Below are 18,980 nucleotides of genomic sequence, written 5' to 3'. Positions count from 1 at the left end.
AGGAGTACTTGTGGCACCTTTGAGATAAATAAGAGAAATAAATTTGTTAGTCTGTATCTTATTTATCTCAAAGGTGCCACACGTACTCCTGTTCTTTTTACTGTAACATTGCTAGTCATTTTTCTATTTCTTTTAAAATCTACCTTACTATAGATCTCTTATTGTTATTCTACCCTCTGTTCCTCACTGGTTTCAACATATTCTGTCTTCTAGGAAAGAAAAGTGTCTCTTTTCCTGTATTGCTTTTAATATATGTTTCTTCCATTCCTTCTCTCCCCATTTGTATTTCTCTCTTCCTTTCCTCCACGGCCCCCAGAATATGTTGGCTCTCCTTTCTTCTTCCTGCTCTCTTTTTTCCTTACCTCTTTTCTATCTTATTCAAATAATTTCTCCCCTTCTTTTGCCTGTTCCTCTACCCATCAAACACAAAACCACCATCCATCCACCCAATCATAGAAACTTCCATTCATATACATAAAACGATTCGGAAATTCTACCAAACACCTAATCACCAGAAGACTAAACCTATTAGCCAAAGACTCATACAATGAAGAGCCAAAAATATGTGGGTTCCCCCTATCCAGAGGCAACTGTCAAGTGAGAAGCCAACCCCGCTGGAATTCCTACCAGGGAGCTTAGCCTGAAGCCTGCTTGGGAGATTCATCTTTCATGTCACCTTTTAGCTAGCAGGCGTCTTATAAATTTGATGCCTCTCCCACTCTATTGGTTCTTTTACCCCCCACATCCCAGAGTCTCCTGACTGCTACAGTGGGTGGAGATTTTCATTACTCTATCCCTCTTCTAGTGTCCTGGCTGCTGTGGCAGGTATGGAGAGGTTCAACAGAACCATACTACTACCATACTCCTCCCTCATCCTTCTTGCTGCTGCTGGGGATATTGGCACTACTTTACCCCTCTCCCAATTTCAGCCCTCTTCCCTAATGAATAGCTCCAGATGCTACTTCTGCTGCTTAGAAAAGTTTTAAGCAATAGAAGAAGTGAAATTAACCTAATTGTTGGTTTTCACAGCACATATTCAGAATCCTGTGGGCAGCAGTAACAATGACAAAGACTGCTGCAGCTTGATAAAACTCTGAGCAACAGCAGATGCAATACAGCTATTTGTCCACAGATTCTGGAAGACAGTGATGTATTGTTTACATTCAATTTACATTTGGAAGGTTATCTTTACAGTCACAAGAGCTAGAAACATTTTGTATTTAGGATGTTATTGTCCTGGTTGTTTTAAATGAAGGCTTTGATTCTGCAGAAGCTGATGGTTCTCACCCTGGAAAGTTTACTACTAAACATGGGCATGTAACTATTTTTAAGGCCTGCATATAGTACCCATGTTTAAAAAGAAAAAAAATGGTAGCTGAGCAACCAAGCCCTCCTTGTAGGAAAGGAAGCCTACTTCTGAAAACACTTTAAAATAGTCAATTTTAGATTTCTGTGTAGCTTGCAAAATTCTAGGCAAAACTTCACTCTTTAGAGACCTTCGAATGTGGTCTTACGTATCTAAGCTTCTTATATTCTTTGACTTAGAAAATATGGAAAGAGTAAAAGCAGACTATAAAGTCAGATGTAATATACCTGAATAAACCTATTTAAAGAACACAGACATTTCAGAAATTATTTATCCACACAACCTAAAATAATTTTTATTTTAAATCACCAAACAGCAGTAATTTTTCATTTCATTGGATTATTCCTCTTTAAAATTTTAATTATGATACTGAATTGCTAAAGCCTCTCTCCCATCTCCAGAGACACCAGAAATAAACTTGCATGTCATTCAACTAATCCATTTAAATTCTTAATGATCCACTATCAAGTTCCAGTATAAAACGAGTAATGCAATGAGAAGCAGATACAACCTTCTTTTGAAAAAATATTGTAATTTGTTTTCTGAGTTACTATGGAAGAGTATCTAAACTGAAAGCAATGTGTTAACAATATAATGATACTTTGCACTTCTAGAATGCCCTTTATCCAAGAATCACAAAACACCTTACAAACAAGTAGATCTCAAAATTTCCTTTGTAGTTAAGTATTATATCCATTTTAGACTGAGAGCAGCTAAGTGGCTGGCCCAAGGTCACTTAGTAAGCTAGTGGCAGAGGCACGAACAGAACCCAGAAGCATTGCCATCCAATCCTGTGTTCTAATTACTAGCCACTCATTTGCATTTAACCTTGAATTATAGTACAATATAGAGAGATTTTTCATAAATTATCATCCATCTCCCCCATGGCTGCTTTAGTACATGTCTTTCTATAAATAGAGTTATGGTAATGAGGTAACTGGTGCACAGGCACTATGCACTCTAGATGTATATTGGCAGAAAAAGTACTAATGGAGTTGGTTGAAATCTGTAAAGTTTTTTGGTTTTTTGTTTTGTTTTTTTACAAAAATGTGAACATCTTTTGTAGGGAATCATGCAAAACCTGGGGGGGGGGGGGAAGAACCCTTGCATATAAAGGTGCAAGAAAGACAGGATCATCTTCCTAGAGATCCTATGGCACAGATGAATGAAAAAAACATGAAAGCCTAAAATCCTGAATTCTATTCTCACCTCTGCTACTTCTTTTATTGACTGAAACTGCACTTACATCGCACTCTATAAGCATTATTTTTACCAGGCCTCACACCTATTACTATGGAGGTAGAGAAATATTTTGCCAATCTAACAGATATCCTCAGTTTCCCTGTGAGAGGGTCAAACAGGAAATCACAGGCATAATCAGGATTAGAACCCCAGTTATTAAGAAGGTCACAATGACACCCTACAAATCACTTAATCTCTCTCAATTTCCCCATATGAAAAACCGGATAATAAATCATACCTATCCACATACTTAGGGTCCTAACAAATTGACGGTGCATTTTGGTCAATTTCACGGTCATAGGCTTTTTAAGATCATAAATTTCATGATTTCAGATATTTAAATCTGAAATTTCACAGTGTCGTAACTGTAGGGGTCGTGACCCAAAAGGTTTTTGTAGGGGGGTCGTGGTATTACCACCTTTACTTCTGTGCTGCTGCTGGCAGCGGCCCTACCTTCAGAGCTGGGTGGCTGGAGGGTGGCAGCTGCTGGCCGGGAGCCCAGCTTGGAAGGAAGTGCGACTGGTAGCAGCAGCACAGAAGTAAGGATGGCATGGTATGGTTTTGCTACCCTTACTTCTGTGCTGCTGCCTTCAGAGCTGGGACCTTGGCCAGCAGCCACCACTCTCTGACCACTGACAGCAGTGCAGAATTAAGGGTGGCAACAACACAACCTTGCAACAATAACCTTGCAACCCCACCGCAACACCTCTTCGAGTCAGGACCCCCAGTTTGACAAATGCTGGTTTCCCCTGTGAAATATGTATAGCATAGGGTAAAAGTACACACAAGACCAGATTTCACAGTAGAGACCAGATTTCACAGTCCATGACGTGTTTTTCACAGCTGTGAATTTAGTAAAGCCCTACACATACTTGCCAGTGTACTCTTAAAACATTTTTATTTCCCTTTTGCCTCTGGCAAATATCATTACCACCATTTTACAAAGGAGTCACAAATGTTAAGTCATTGCTCTAGGACACATTGTAGTCTAGTGGATTAGGCATGAACTGGAAATCAGAAAACCTGGGTTATAATCCTAATTTCAAAACTGTCACTTTGAGCAAGGCACTTACCCACTCTGAGCCTCAACTTCCCAGTTTGTCAAATGTGGAACAACGATACTTGCCTATTTCACAGGGAGATTGTTAGGCATAATTATTCTCCTTTCACAAGAATTTTACATCAATATAACTCTAACTGCAACAGAAAGTCAGGAGGATCTTTCAATTTCAACAGTAACTCTGAAGGATGTTAAACAGCAGTTACTAAAGTTAGACATTTTTAAATCAGCAGGTCCAAATGAAATAATTTGCACCCAAGATGTTTTAAAGAGCTGGCTCAGGAGGAATCCAGACCATTAATGTTTATTTTCAATAAATCTTGGAACACTGAGGAACTTCCAGAGGACTGGAAGGAGCTAGTGTTGTTTCAGTATTTAAAAGGGTAAATGAGATGACCCAGTTAGTTACAGGTCTTCCAGCCTGACATCTGTCACAAGCAAAAGAGTGTAATGGCTAACACAAAACTCAATTATTAAAGAATTAAATGATAATATAATGAAAGCCCTTCAACATGGATTTATGTCAAACTAACTTGATTTTTTTCATGAGATTATAAATTTGATTGATAAAGGTAATAGTGCAGGTCATAAACAGACTTCTGTAAGGCATCTGACGTGGTACCACATGACATTTTGATTTAAAAACTAGAATGATTACAAAATCAGGACAGCATATATTACATGGATTAAAACCTGGATAATGGATAGATCTCAAAATATAATTGTAACTGGAGAATCATCATTGAACAGGTGCGTTTCTACAGGAGTCCCACAGGGATCCATTCATAACCCTATGCAATATAATAATTTTATCAATGACCTGCAAGAAAAGATAAGATCATTACTGATCAAGTTTGCACATGTATTAACAGGTGAATATTGATTAAGAGTAGGGAGGTTATTTTACCTCTGTTTTGCACATTGGTACAACCACTACTGGAGTGGTGAATCCAGTTCTGGTGTCCACAATTCAAGAAGGATGTTGAAAAACTGGAGAGGGTTCAGAGAAGAGGATTGAAGGGTTGGAAATCATGCCTTACAGTGAAAAATTCAAGGAGCTCAATCTATTTCATTTATCATAGAGAAGATTAAGATGTGACTTGACTGCAGTCTATAAACACATACAGGGAACAGAAATTTGATAAGAGAAGGCTCTTCAATCTAGCAGACAAAGGTATGACAATATCCAATGTCTGGGAGTTTAAGATAGACAAATTTAGACTAGAAATAAGATACAAATTTTTAACAGAGAGAGTAATTAACCATTAGAACAACTTGCCAAGCCTTGTGGTAGATGTTTTTCTAAAAGATATGCTCTAGTTCAAACAGAACTTAATTCAGGGACATCCTATGACCTGTGTTGTCAGGAAGTCAAACTAGGTAGTCACAATGGTTCTCTTTGTCTTTATAATTTATGGACCATTTTAATTTTATTGACTTCATTAAAGTTATTCTTGATGTACACCGAGTAACTGAGAGGAGAATATGGCCAACTGTTTGTAGAATGATATAATATATCCAAAGTATTATTAAAGCCTGTCAGGATTTGAGATACGAATACAAGCTAGGTTGTCCTGGGCTCTCAGGCTTGTGACACTGGTACCTGCTCAAATTTGCCTTACTCCTCCTGATGGAAATACTATACATTTTTTTTCCACAAAACTGACACTATTTCACAGGAGTTTTGCCAATTTACAGTGCAGCCACTGCATGCAAAAAAAAAAAAAAAAAAAACTGTTTGCTGTGAACATTGCACCAGATCTAACAAACACCATAAATGAATTTAAATATTTTTAAAAATCTGTTGCAAGAGTACAATAATGCTCATGAATTTAGTCATGCCACGTTATCAGGATTAAAATAAAAAATTACAAGACTCTAGGGGAAAAATCAGTTTCTAAAATGCCTATACACAATCTCCTTAATAAGGAGTTCAACAACTGCTTTACCCATGGTCATGTATATTATGCAAATCATCCTTACTGTCATTATGTGGACATCACCTTTTCCTGACTGACAGTGTGGAAGTATACTACCATTGCCACCAAAATATATCTTGTCCATGTTAAATTCACCCTGTTTAACCTATTATGGTTTTCTTTCATAATTAAATGAACCCTTTTCACTGTAAAACAATATTTTCAGCAGTAACTGTTCAATGCCACAGTAATGCAGTTTCCAAAAAAACATGTTACGGCAGCTTTCTATCATATATTATAGTTTGTTCAACCAGTTGGATTTGTAGTAGAGCAAATACTAATCTCATTAATTATTGCTGGATGCATTAATTTTCAATTTAGAATTATAATTTTGGAAATTAACAGTAGCATGGAATTAACAGGCTTCAGGAAAGCAGAATTTGGAATGATTTTAAGTATTTAGAAACAAATTATTTTCTGGAGCCTCCTTCACCATATTGAGGCATTCAACAATTATGACGTGAAAGTCATTGTGCATCTACACAGCTGTTATTAACTGGCTATTTTTTTAGAATAAAAATGCCCCTCATGGATATTTGTGTATTTTAAAAAAAAAAAAAAAAAAGGAGTACTTGTGGCACCTTAGAGACTAACAAATTTATTAGAGCATAAGCTTTCGTGAGCTACAGCTCACTTCATCGGATGCATTTGGTGGACTCGCAAAAAGAAAAGGAGTACTTGTGGCACCTTAGAGACTAACAAATTTATTAGAGCATAAGCTTTCGTGAGCTACAGCTCACTTCATCGGATGCATTTGGTGGACTCGCAAAAAGAAAAGGAGTACTTGTGGCACCTTAGAGACTAACAAATTTATTAGAGCATAAGCTTTCGTGAGCTACAGCTCACTTCATCGGATGCATCCGATGAAGTGAGCTGTAGCTCACGAAAGCTTATGCTCTAATAAATTTGTTAGTCTCTAAGGTGCCACAAGTACTCCTTTTCTTTTTGCGAATACAGACTAACACGGCTGCTACTCTGAAACCTGTGTATTTTTAGTTTATGATAAATTACGGAATATAAGTTCTCATGTTTGCCATTATTGAACAAGTTTGTCAACATTGCTAGGAGATTTATAGCTCTTATACACCGTTTTTACAATCATTGAAGCAGAAGGAAGTAGTAGTACATTAAAATACTTCCAAGTAGGGAGATTTGGGAAAGGGCTATCCCAACATTTGTTAAGGAACTCTATTATTAACAACATGAACAACAAAAAAGAAAACTATCAAAAATAAAATTAACAAATACAAGCAAGTTATTGAATACTGCACACACTATACACAGACAGACATTTTCTTACGAAGACAGACAACACAGTCCAATCAAGCCCTTCTGATACTGTTAAATGCTTTGCCTTTAATCAAGTTTTATTCTAATGCTTTCAGGTTATATTTTCACAAGCTAATTTAGCTATCTTTTTTTTTTTTTTGCATGCAATGGCTGCACTGTAAATTGGTAAAACTCCTGTGAAATTTAAGGAAAAATGAAAGGATCTTTGTTACTCATCTTATTAAAAAGTAAACAGTATAGTAAAGTAAGTTCAATAAAAGTGCATGGCAAGGTCAACAAAATATCTATAAAGAATGAATATATTGTATGTAACTTTAAAAAAAATGTAGCATCACTGAAGAGTTCTTAAAGCCTGTATTTTCAAAAGAGAAAGGATCAAGTAGTTCATAATCCAGAGCTGAAGTGTCATGCAAATTCAAATTCATTATTTTCAAAAACAATAACTCAAAAACATCTGCTACTTCTGCATATTAAAGACTTCCAGAGAAAGAGAAAAACAAACATCTAGTAAAAAACATTCACTGAACTGAACAAAGAATCAAAGACATGCAAGGGTGTGAAATCTCAGTCAAATCCATGAGGTTAATTCAAAAGAAATAGAAAGATTTTAGCATCATTGTGGATAGTTCTCTGAAAACATCCACTCAATGTGCAGCGGCAATCAAAAAAATTAACAGAGTGTTGGGAATCATTAAGAAAGGGACAGATAATAAGACAGAAAATATCATATTGCCTCTATATAAATCCATGGTATGCCCACATCTTGAATACTGCCTGCCAATGTGGTTGCCCCATCTCAAAAAAAGATATATTGAAATTGGAAAAGGTTCAGAAAAGGGCAACAAAAATTATTAGGAGTATGGAACAGCTTCCGTATGGAGAGAGATTAATAAAACTGGGACTTTTCAGCTTCAAAAAGAGACAACAAATGGGGGATATGATAGAGGTCTATAAAATCATGACTGGTGTCAAGAAAGTAAATAAGGAAGTATTATTTACTCCTTCTCATAACAGAAGATCTAGGGGGGTCACCAAATGAAATTAATAGGCAGCAAGTATAAAACAAACAAAAGGAATAATTTCTTCACACAACGCACAGTCAACCTGTGGAACTCTGCCAGAGGAAAAGGCCTCTGAAGGCCAAGGTTATAACAGGGTTCAAAAAAGAACTATGTAAATTCTTGGGGCGATGACTATTAGCCAGGATGGGTAGGGATGGCGTCCCTAGTTTCTGTTTGCCTGAAGCTGGGCATGGGTAACAGGGATGGATCACTTGATGATTACCTGTTCTGTTAATTCCCTCTGAAGTACTTGGCGTTGGTCATTGTCGGAAGACACGATACTGGGCTAGATGGACATTTGGTCTGAAACAGTATGACTATTCTTATGTTCTTAAAGCAGAGGTGGGCCACATCCAGCCCGCAGGACCATCCTGCCCGGCCCTCGAGTTCCCGGCTGGGGAGGCTCGCCGTGACACCAGCGCTCTGGGCGGCAGGACTGCAAGCTCCTGCCGGGAAGCGTGGCAGCGAGAGCCGCCGGCCTGCCCCAGTGCTCTAGCCTGCGTGACAGAGTGGCTGGCTCCGGTCAGGCGGCGCGGCTGTCAGTCCTGGTGCTCTGAGCAATATGATAACGGGGCTGGAAAGCAGGGGGTTTGGATAAGGGGCACGGAGTCCCAAGGCACAGTTGAGGACAGGGAGGGGTTGAATAGGCATGGGAGTCCTGGGGGGTCTGTCATGGGGCAGGAATGTGGATAGGGGTTGGGTCAGTCAGGGGACAGGAAGGTTGGATAGGGAGTTGGGTCCTGGGGGGGGAGCAGTTAGGGACACGGAGTCCTAGAAGGGGACCGTCAGGTGACAAGGAGCAGGGGGTTTGGATGGAGCAGGAGTTCTGAGGGGGGGCAGTCAGGGGGCGGGAAGTGGGAAGGGGCGGATAGGGGGTGGAGTCCAGGTTGTTTGGGGAGGCACAGACTTCCCTACCCAGCCCTCCATACAATTTCGGAACCGTGATGTGGCCCTCAGATCAAAGAGTTTGCCCACCCCTATCTTAAAACCTTGCACAAAAGAAACAAGCCCTACAGCAAACCACCATCACCTTCATCAGAATCATAATTAGTGGAGACTGTCTCAACGATAATGGGATAAAGAACTTTTCACCTCTACATTAGTACTTCAAATCAAGCCCAGCTCAGTAATGACTACTAGTCATCATCTGGTACAGTCTGATTGTCGTGGTCCAGTTCATAGGGCTAAGTGTCCACACCTTAAAGCCAGCAAAACGGCACTACATGACACCTTTTTGCAGACTAGAGACAGAGGACTTTATTGGCATGGAAACTGAACTGTTCTCTCTCCCCTCCCACATCAAGTTTATTCCTCTAGGAAAAGATTGAGACACATTCTGTTCTTATTTTTATACCATACCCATCACAATGGTACCTGAACACCTTCTAAACATAGATTAAATAAAATGACTAGCACCTTGCACACGTGGTTCCTCTCCAACTTTTGACCCAAGGGAACTAGTGTATGCATAGAGCATTTGGGGAGGAGAGGAATTTTCTCCCCAAGAGATGTGCTATGTGCTGCTATATGAGAAAGCCAGTTCAGAGAAGCATGCTTAGCATTTGAATGGGAAAGCAATGAAATTTGAGGTATTTCTCAGAGTAAGTTCCTGTGGAAATCAGTTTCACAGCCTTGAGCCAGCTCCCAAGAAGATTCTGTCTCTTGCACAGATGAAATTTACCCTTGTATCAGATTGTCTCGCAAGAGAACTAGAATCACTGATGGGGGTTGAGGTCCCACAGGCTCTTTTAGTTATCCTGACCCCAGGTCACATAGGAACTTGAAAATAAGACCTACTCAAATTTAAATAGAATATTCTATGGGAAGCCAGTGCAGGGAATGTGCTTATGCTAACCCATGCTTCTGAGGAGGCAAGTGGCTGCATTCTGTACCTGCTGTAGTTTTATCAGCACTACATTATTGTAAAAAAGAAAAAGGAGTACTTGTGGCACCTTAGAGACTAACAAATTTATTTGATCATAAGCTTTCGTGAGCTACAGCTCACTTCATCGGATGTAGCTCAAGAAAGCTTATGCTCAAATAAATTTGTTAGTCTCTAAGGTGCCACAAGTACTCCTTTTCTTTTTTGCGAATACAGACTAACACAGCTGCTACTCTGAAACCTACGTTATTGTATTCATCTCAGAGATGACATTATTGGTTTCACAATCCACATTATCTGCACTGAATTCAAGCCCACAGACTGCATTGCTAGAGACCAGACATGAAGGCACACATTAGTGAGGCCACGCCATAATCTTCAAGGATGGGACAGAGTGCCCCAGCCTCTTGGAAAGGGTAAATGCATTGCTCATATATACTGCTATGCGAGAAATCCAAAAGAACTCTGCACTTCATATTGTGAAGTTGTGGATAGCAGTCTTTGATCAAAGGAGGTGCAATATGGTTGCAAGCTCTTAGAATTTTTTTCCTCTGACTACCAAACATAACTTCCATTTTGCTAAGATTCAGCTTCAGCCATATCTACCTTCAATTTGTGATGATTTCACCCAACAACTGGTTTAGTTCAGTGTCAACGATGTTATTCAATATTGTGGAGGTCAGATACATGTGTAGCATCTGCATATTGCTGACATTTGAGTCCATCAAATTTCCCTGTATCTTCTAGTGGATGCATATAAATGTGACCATGACCAGAGAGGGAAAAAACAGAGTCTAATAGAACTCCATGAGAGAGGAGTGTGGTGGCAGAACTTCTGTCTCCCATCACCACCTCTCATTTGGGAACTTCTCCTAGAAAGAGTCCATCCATTTCAGTACACTTCCTTGAACCCTTGCCACTTTTCTCAGGTGGGAAATCAGGAACTTGTGAGACTATGTCTTGAAGAGTTCACATGATACCTATGCTAAACCTTTCCCTGAGATAAACTAACTACTTCTGTTTTCAGGACTCAGTCTGGCACATTTCCCTAGCATTAAATTTACTAATAAAAATCAAATCCAATTTCTCTTCTATTACCACTGGGCTATTAGTTTCCAATAATACTTAGCTTTTTGGCAGCTAAATTTTACCAGTATTTCCTCAGTGGAAAGCTAACCAAGTGTCTCAGGTATAAATGTCCTTACTATTGGTACCATCAGTAATGGCCTCTGGTTTCACAACATAAAAATCTCAGTGGTTTCAGTGATGTCTTTATGTCAAACAACTTCATCTTGAATTGGATTTCTTCTTCCTTAATTGCCTATACTTTATAACTGCTTTATCTTTAGGTAACCCTAACACAAATCTGCAGCATAGTTAAATACAAATACAGTTATTCAGTAATAAGACACAGCATGTCATGGTCAGCTTTCAACCAAGGCCTTCAAAAGAAGAGGCGGAAGGTGGAGGACAATATTATTTTTTCCACAATCCACATTAGCAGCAGTGAATTCAGAAACATCACACTTTCATGTGCTGAGATGGTGAGTGTATACTGCAAGGTCATCTGATTCACATGCCAGTAAAAGTTGAAAATGAGTCAGAGTCAAACAAATCATATTTCCTTCCCACTTCTTTTTGTTATCAAACAAGCACTTCTATACAGAATCTCTTACTTTTAAAAAGAGTCTTTAGTCCAGTGTTGCTAACTCTCACAATTTAATTACAAGTAATGCAACTGTGTCCTGTACTGAGGCCTTATTGAATTTCCGGGAAGCAGGTGGGCTTGTGCCCATCTGCATCTACAGGCCCCTTCCCCAGCCTTGTGGGAGGAGCCACTGGACCCAGGACCCAACTAAATTCAGGGGACAGCTAAGGAATAACAGGATCAGGAGTGGAGGTCACAGGTTCAGAACTAGGGATCCAGATGACACCAAGCAGAGAATCTCGGGCAGCACCCATTGCTCCTCAAAGCTGTCTAGGGAGCCAGCGGATGCTATCCAGAGGAACTCTGCCCAGATTTGTGAAACAAGGGAGGAACAGAAACAGGCCCCATAGTTGCAGAGCACCCCATCGTCCAGCACCCTCCTCCTGATATTGAAGATGGCCACTTTGGCCAGGGCCAGGAGAAGGTTGATGAGGAGGTATCACGACTTTGTGGGACCATGGACAGGGTGTGCAAATATACATAAACGTGAGGAAAAGTGAAGCCAGAACCTCAACAGGAGGTTCTGGAGGAGCCAGAATAGGGGCTGCAACCTGGTGCTTTCTAGATAGGCGTGCACTAGGTTCTCCCTCATGCCGCAAAAGGGGCAGGCATCGGGGATGGGGGTGAATGACGCCAGATACACACCTGTGCTCACGGCTCCATGAAGGAGCCACCAACTGATATCCCCGGCGACCCGTGGGACTGGGGTGGAATAGAGGCTGGCCCACCGGGGTCCCTCACCCTCTAAAGGTGGTAGATAGTCCCGCCACTTGGTATCACGAAGCAACATGTGGGTGAGGAAGTGAAACATGAGCATATAAAGTTGTTCCCTTGGTGCAGTTCGGAAGCGAACCGGCTACAGGGTGTGCAGCCAGCTCGGGTTATGGAGAGGAGGGAGGCATGGGGGGCTCACAGGACAAGGGTCCAATAATAAATACACACTGGCGTAGGGACTTGAACCTGACTTTTCCACATCTCAGTTGAGGGTCCTAACCACTGGACTATAGAGAAAGTCACATTCTCTCTCTTTCCCCCTCCTCCCTGCCCCAATGAATGGCATTTGGGAAAAGCTATTTATTTACAGGAAGAATATAAACAGGTTTCAACCAAACCTCGCACTACTGATACTCTGCCACCATTCATAAATATTAGGAGTAGAATGGTGAGGCGGAGGTTGTTTTTTACTGGGGCCTGTAAGGGTAGATCTACGCTGCAATTAAAAACCCACAGCTGGCCCATGCCAGCTGACTTGGGTTAAAGGGATGTTTATGTGTGGTGTAGACATTTGGGCTCAGGTTGAGGCCTGGGCACTTGGACCCCACATGGTGGGAATATCCCAGGGCTCGGACTGCAGTCTGAGCCCAAAAATCTACACTGCACTTAAACAGCCCCTTAGCCCAAGCCCAAGCCAGCTGGCATGGATCAGCTGTGGGTGCCTAATTGCAGTGTAGACATGCCATTAAAGATGGGACCACAGTGGGCTCAGCTTCTAACCAGACAAAAAAAAAACCAATGTGATACAGGAAAAACATGTATTATAAGATAGACATTACAAAGAAAAAAAATTAAAACCAGAGAGAACGTGTACTTGTTATTACAGTTAAAGTACACTAATTGCATCAGCACATTAGACATACAAAAGACAAGGTCCCTGCCCTAAAAAGCTTGCATTCCAATTCAGATAATTTCAAAAAAGATGAAAGTGGAGCAAAGGCTCAGTATCGGAAGGCTAAATAGAAGCAGTAGGTTTTAAGGAGAGATTTGAAAGAGAGGAAACTCAACTGAAACACAGAGGGTGTGTGATCCAAGGGCAACATGAAAAAATATGAAGTTCAGAATATAAAAGAGAAAAGATGGGGAATTTAAGGACAGGAGCTAAGAAGAAAATAAGGAGGAAATGGGAATATAGGAGAAAATGAGACCGAAGATGTAGGTGGGACAGACATGTGAAGAGCTTTGAAAATGAATATTAGAATTTTGAACCTGCTTCAGAAAAAGGATAAAAGAGAAGCTGACAGATGAAACAGTCAGAACAACAGAAGATGAAGATGAGTGGGGTTGAGTAAACAGTCAAAGCAGAAAAGGACAGGAGTCAAGATGTGAGATGACCAAGGCATGGACCACATTTTTAGTATCTGAGAAAAAGGATTGGTTTTTGAGACATTATAGAAGGAAGGAGAGACAGAACTTAATGAGAGAAGGGGAGAAACAAAGAAGCCAAAGGTTGCATCAGGGTTTCAAGTCAGGGTAAATGAAGAAACTGGAGCTGTCAGGAGTAAAAAGGGACTGAGCAGGAGAGATTTTGGGAGGAAAGATAAATAGTTCTATTTTTATTATCTTTGAAATGTGATTCCACACCAGTTTACACCAACGTAATTCTGCTGAATTCAGTGGAGTTACTCCCTATTTACCTCAGTGTGAGATCAGAATCAAGCCCACTGAGACCTTGAAACGGTGGCACAACATTAAATGAAAAACATATTGGTGACAGAATCTTCAAAAGGGAAAAAAATCATAAAGTGTGACGTATAAGTGCTTTCAGAGGCGGATTAGAGGTTTGTGGGGCCCTGGCCCAGAGTAAGCAGGGGCCCCTCCCCACCCCTTCTGCCTGTGTGCCCCTCTTCCCCCCCCCCCCCCCCCCCGCTCCTGCCAGGGAGCTGGGTCAGGTGTGGAAGCTTGTCCAGCTTGTCCCACCTGCCCTGCCCTCAGGAGTGCTGAGTGGGCGGGGTACAGGGGTGCTCATTTTTCCAGGGCGGCACGGGCCCATTGGCCTAGTGGCTAATCTGCGACTGATTACTTTAGGAATAAAAGCCAGTGTAATAAAGGTATGGAGATTAAAAGTGGAAAAAGCTTACCCTAATTTACTTCAGTGGCGCCAAGATTTCATCCTTTTACTCTATGAATCTCACATTACTCAATTCTCATCATTAGTGTATACAGAAAATAAGTGTGCATTGCCCAAACCTTTCAATTGTTTCCTTTTATTATTATTAATCATTTATGTTATGGTAGCATCTAAGGGCCAGTCAGATCTGGGCCCAGTTGTGCTAGATACTGTACAAACACAGGGTAAGTACTTTCATAACAACTGCTGGGGGAGAGGGAAACTGGCACTCAGAATTTAATTTTAAAAGATACTTTACTGTCTGCCTTCTTACTCTCAATTTCCACACCCCATCTCTAATTAAGGACATAAAAACAGGCATAAATTGATAGTGACTAACTAAAGATTATGTAAAATGATTGAACAAGAGAGAGCCTACTATGTAAAAGACTGCCTTCTACAAAAAACAGTCCCAAATGTGCTTAGTTATTTGGTGAGTTTAGTAAATTCTGTGGCAACATTAATTTGTCCTTTGCCCATAAAATACCCTTCATTCACATCCTTGACCCTGCCCTGACAAACACGCAAAGCTAAACGTCAATTATTAGGCAGTGAACCTGTCGGGGTTTTGTGCTCAGATGCCGCCTTGTGCTGAGGGGTTCCTCCATAACATCTGAAATTGGTAGGCAATCAAACTTTTGCTGCTATATCCCTAATTGTATGAAACGCACTTACTTCTGAAATCTGGCTCATTTCCCCTCTCTCCACCTAAAAGCTTATTTTTTCAGAGATGTTTTTGAATGACTACCCCTGTTTTATTGTTTTGTACTTTTTGCTTTTGTTTACCCACAATGTTTGTAATTTTGTTGAGGTTGTAGAGTTATTTTATTAATGAATGAAATATTGTTTTTATAATTGTTGTTGAGCACCCAAAGTGCTTTTGCAGCATTTATTTAATAAATAAAAATACTATTTTTACTAATGATTTATGTTCCTTAAAGTTCAGATACCAATGCTGCTGTGAAACGAACAGCACAATGTACTGACCTGTAGATGATCTCACCTACTCTTGTTGTTGTATTGGTAATGTATCTAGGAATCCTAAAGCAAAAAAAAGGAAGTATGGTGTGTCTATGGCATGTGTCAATTCTTATAACTGTATTCCAGTACAGTCATCTTATAGTGTGATGGTGGTTTTGATCTAATAAGTGTGAGTGCATGGATACAGTGTTCTCTTCTGTATACAAAAAAAAAAAAAACATTTCTAAGGAAAATCCAACTAGTAGTTTAAAATCTGGCATTTCCTATTGTTAGACTGTGATAAAAGGACAGTTTATTTGATAGCACATAAAAGTATCCTTTTTGTCCTATCAGGAAGTTAGAGAGGCAATACTGAGGTGGCAGAGAAGCAGCTTACAGTAATGCCAAGTCTTGTGATTTTTCATGGTTTGTTTTAAAAAATATTCTCATGAATTTCAGATTTCTGCTTTCATTTTGTGAAGTTCTGTCTTTATATAAAATGGGAACCACCTCCCATGACTGTTCCTTAGCAAGATATCCACCATAACTAATTTGACCTTTGCAGGTGAGGGTGCTCTCCGCAAAGAAGGAAACCATCTCCCAGAAACCGGGCTACCTTGAGAGAAGATGGTGGCTCCTTAGTCACCATGTGATGGCCAGGGAGAGAACAGCAACATTTAGAGATGCTGGGAATTGAACTGAGGGGACAGCAGGAAGGGCGGACTGTGTTAGGGAACAGGACAGGAAACATAAGGAGTCAGCAGAATAAGTGGGAAAGGGGGGCGTGACAGAGAAAGAAAACATGAGGAGGAACATGAGACTGAGGGAAAGGAAGGGAAATATGGTGGGGAATAAATATGTGGGACAAGAGACTGCTGGGCAACATGTGAATTAAGCAGCTGCCTATCCTGTCTAACTAGGGAGGAGGATACAGAAGGATAGAATGTCAGAACCCCATGCCCCAAGGAATGGAGAAAGGAAGTGGAGTTCAGACCAACTAGCAAACAGGGAGGTCTTCAGTTTTGTACATATACTGAAGGTTGAATTTTGAACTTGAGACAATCTCTCACAGGTTGAGTATGAGTGGCTTCCCCAAAGGTGAAAAATATCAAAATGCAGCAAAAAAAAAAAAAAAAAAAAAAGATTTAAAAAAAAAAAAAAGTCACGATTTTTGTGGGTTTGGATTCATTATTTTTTAATGTTTGTAGTTGGAAATACGGACCTCGGAGCTGATGAACAGTTCTTCAGTGGTCTAGAGCAGTGCTACTCAAAAGTGGTGGTCCACGGACCGGTGCCAGTCTGCGAGGCATCAGCTGCCAGTCTGCGCGCACATTGGAAAAAAAAAAAAAATGCCGGTCCCCCACATCAAATAGCTTGAGAAGCACAGGTCTAGAGCATTTCCTAACCATATTGGGGCTTCAAGAGAAAAGAGATAAGAAGATCAAATATATGCAATTCAATATAGATTTAAGTTATCCCAGCATTTAAAAAAAGAAAGTAAAGAATCCATTTATATCGCTGTGAGAGATGCATATTCGCATTCTGAGTAAGGGCAATACTGTCCTTTTGCTAAAAATCTCTTTTTCATGTATCTGAGTGCTCTGTGAGATTCTCTTTGTTGCAATGTCTTATAGCTAACTCAGTCTGCTTTACTGACATAGATCAATTTAAGTTTTCTTGTGACTCTTAAAGATAAGTTGTCCTAGCACATTAAATGTATCACTAAAAGGAAGTCAAAGTTAATAGCCTTTTTCTGATGGCACTTGTGCCCTTGCCTATGCCTTATTTCTCAGGCAAGTTACCAGAAAGTTGTCAAGCAAGACTTGCTTGTCTAATTTGTGTAAGAAATCAGAATTCTCCAGTTTAATTCTTCTGTTGCTCTAGAACTTCTCTGATCTATAGGAAGAATGGCATGAGTAAAAACTGAAGCAGAAAATTAGGAAATGGGAAAATCTTGCACAAAAATAGCAAGTCATATTGATTCTTCAGGGCATAAACAATTTTTAAGAGCAGGCATATAAAAAAAAATAAATATCCGTGGCACTTACTATACAGTACATTGCCAATAACCCAAGCCAACAATGAACAAGGCAGCACTGCTGAAATAATTCGTACATAAGGATGAACAGGTTTTGAACTACGCTCCAGAGCAACAGAAGGACACAGGCTCTCTCTTTACCATTTCTATTATTTTTTGCTTGAGCAAAATTTTTATGAAAAATATGAACAGAGAATTGATTTTCTTTATGTTATAAGTTTTCGTATTCGGGTGGTCAACTTTCTAATTTGTGAAAAACGGACAATGAGCAAAGGAACCTCCCTCCGCCCCCTACTCCGCCTCTTCCCGAGGCCCTGCCCCCTGCTCTGCTTCTTTCCCTCGAGGCTCTTCCCCCCGCTACTCCAGCCCATCGCTTGCTGCTCTCTCCACCTCTCCCTGCCAGCTGAGCAGAGTTCTAGGGATGGAGGGGTGACTGTGGCAGGACAAGGAAGGGAAAATTGCGCTCCGGAGGTAGGGGCATGACTAGAGCAGGACGGGGAAAAGGAGAGCCGCACCTGGAGCAGGACGGGGGAGTCACCAGTACCTCTCTCTGCTGGAGCCTTTCCTGAGTGCTCCTCTAAGCTCCAGCAGCAGCTGCTGCTCTTCCCACCCCCTGATGACAGAGGCAGATTACTGCGAATGACCAAACGCTGTCTGGTCGAAAACCGGACACCTGGCAACCCTATTTCCTACATCTGTCTTACCATATCCACAGGATAGAAAAATGATATGATCTTATTTTAAACCAAGGTCTCTTTTTTCCCTTCAGTCCTCCAGAGATACACAACAGCTCTTGGAGTTTAGTAATTTTGTATACCACTAATTCTCTTCCTGAGAGCAGAAATACACGTTAAATAACAGAAATTTAAGGATAAAACTACAACTTGATGGCCAAGATTGTACAGAGAGACCCAAAAGCAGATGGTGAGAAGGCAGTCAACAGTAATTTTAGACACTGGAAATGAGATCAGCATCATCCTACAGCAGTTCACCCATCCACCATTAAATGATAAAACCAAACAATTTCTCTGTTCTACTTAGGTTCTTAGACAACACCCAATTACCATGGGTACCATCTATCTATGGAAATAAAGTTTGCTACTAAATACCGTGTAAAGTATTCTAGCAAAAACAAGATTTATGCTCTAACCTTGCAGTTTCTTAAAGTTCTTTTGGCTGGATTATACACAGCCAACTCTCTTGCCCTGCCTTTAAGAAAAGTCACCAAAAGCTGCCAGCCACCCCTAAAAAATGTGAAGTTAAAAAACAGAACAAAAAAAACCACACAAACCCTGCATTGTCAAAATTCTGTTTTCTATCTCAGCACCTACCATCCAGCAGTGTAAACATAATCCTACTGAAGCATGGCAAGTAAGTGGGGCATTTTTTAGTTGTTGTGATGGTAGTAGCTATCGTCTTGAAAGAAAAAGGCTCAGATCCCAAGAGACAAATAGTAACATTTTAATTGGCTCAGTAATAAGCCACTTGATCACTTATCTCTAGCTAAAAC

General features: G+C 40.4%; 2 protein-coding genes across 2 annotated transcripts in view; one reads left to right on the top strand and one right to left on the bottom strand.

Moving 5' to 3' along the window:
• Positions 1–18,980, top strand: part of CHRM5 (cholinergic receptor muscarinic 5) — a 79,305-nt gene that overhangs the window by 1,666 nt on the left and 58,659 nt on the right. The gene's annotated exons all lie outside the window — the stretch shown is intronic.
• Positions 1–18,980, bottom strand: part of AVEN (apoptosis and caspase activation inhibitor) — a 172,877-nt gene that overhangs the window by 106,143 nt on the left and 47,754 nt on the right. The gene's annotated exons all lie outside the window — the stretch shown is intronic.

The sequence above is a fragment of the Dermochelys coriacea genome, chromosome 6 (assembly GCF_009764565.3).
Source record: "Dermochelys coriacea isolate rDerCor1 chromosome 6, rDerCor1.pri.v4, whole genome shotgun sequence".
In the NCBI taxonomy this organism is placed as follows: Eukaryota; Metazoa; Chordata; order Testudines; family Dermochelyidae; genus Dermochelys; species Dermochelys coriacea.
This window is presented reverse-complemented; position numbering and strand designations above follow the sequence as displayed.